Genomic DNA, 1,596 nt, shown 5'->3' with positions numbered 1-1,596 from the left:
AAACCGGGCTGGGCAAGAAAGGAGGGTCTTAGGATCCTATATCAATCCTAATCCAGGAAACTGTGGAAGCAGCATTCAGAAGCCCACCATACATGCCAATAATTTTGAGCTAAAACCTCATCACCCTGGGGCAGAATAATTGTTCATTTGGAGGAGGTGCTCAAGAAGATCCTAATCAACACTTGACCACCTTCTTGAGGATTTGTGACACAGTGAAGTCCAATGGAGTCCACCCGGATGTCTATAGGCTGCTCTTGTTCCCTTTTTCACTAAGGGACAAGGCATCCAAATGGCTTGAATCCTTCCCAGAGGAAAGCTTAACTAATTGGGAAGAAGTGGTGAACAAGTTTTTAGCAAGATTTTATCCTCCTCAAAGGATCAATAGGCTAAGAACTGAGGTGCAGACTTTTAGACAACAAGATGGCGAGACACTTTATGAAGCATGGGAGAGATTCAAAGACTTGACAAGGAGATGCCCACCAGAGATGTTTAATGAGTGGGTTCAACTTCATATCTTCTATGAAGGTCGTTCCTATGAGTCAAAGAAGGCTGTGGATCATTCATCAGGACGCTCTTTAAACAAGAAGAAAACCATTGAAGAAGCCATAGATGTCATTGAAATAGTTGCTGAGAATGACTACTTCTATGCCTCCAAAAGAAGCAACACTAGAGGAGTAATGGAGCTTGATGAGCGGATAATTTATACGCTTTTTGGCATTATTTTTAGTATGTTTTTAGTATGTTTTAGTTAGTTTTTATTATATTTTTATTAGTTTTTAGTTAAAATTCACTTTTCTGGACTTTACTATGAGTTTGTGTGTTTTTCTGTGATTTCAGGTATTTTCTGGCTGAAATTGAGGGACCTGAGCAAAAATCTGATTCAGAGGCTGAAAAGGACTGCAGATGCTGTTGGATTCTGACCTCCCTGCACTCGAAGTGGATTTTCTGGAGTTACACAAACCCAATTGGCGCGCTTTCAACTGCGTTAGAAAGTAGACATCCTGGGCTTTCCAGCAATATATAATAGTTCATACTTTGCACGAGATTTCATGGCCCAAACCGGCGTTCCAAATCAGCTCAAGACTGCCCGGCGTTAAGCACCGGAACTGGCACAAGAATGGAAGTTAAACGCCCAAACTGGCACAAAAGCTGGCGTTTAACTCCAAGAAGAGCCTCTACACGAAAATGCTTCAATGCTCAGCCCAAGCACACACCAAGTGGGCCCGGAAGTAGATTTTTATGTAATTTACTCATCTTTGTAAACCCTAAGCTACTAGTTCTCTACAAATAGGACCTTTTGCTATTGTATTTTCATCTTTTGATCACTTTAGATCCTTAGATCATCTTTGGATGTCTAGTTCTTAGATTATTGGGGGCTGGCCTCTTCGCCATGCCTAGACCTTGTTCTTATGTATTTTCAACGGTGGAGTTTCTACACACCATAAATTAAGGTGTGGAGCTCTGCTGTACCTCAAGTATCAATGCAATTACTATTGTTCTTCTATTCAATTCAGCTTATTCTTGTTCTAAGATATCACTTGTTCCTCAACTTGATGAATGTGATGATCCGTGACACTCATCATCATTCTCACCTAT

The 1,596-nt window shown here is 40.9% G+C and overlaps 1 non-coding gene across 1 annotated transcript; it reads right to left on the bottom strand.

The window, feature by feature from the left end:
- Window positions 1-383: 383 nt before the first annotated feature.
- On the bottom strand, window positions 384-491 carry LOC127743090 (small nucleolar RNA R71). Its single transcript, XR_008004393.1, has one exon. It is a non-coding gene; the product is annotated as a small nucleolar RNA R71 (small nucleolar RNA).
- Window positions 492-1,596: the final 1,105 nt, after the last annotated feature.

This window comes from Arachis duranensis, chromosome 1, assembly GCF_000817695.3.
Source record: "Arachis duranensis cultivar V14167 chromosome 1, aradu.V14167.gnm2.J7QH, whole genome shotgun sequence".
NCBI lineage: Eukaryota > Viridiplantae > Streptophyta > Magnoliopsida > Fabales > Fabaceae > Arachis > Arachis duranensis.
The sequence above is the reverse complement of the archived record's forward strand: the minus strand, read 5'-3'. Positions and strand labels throughout refer to the sequence as shown.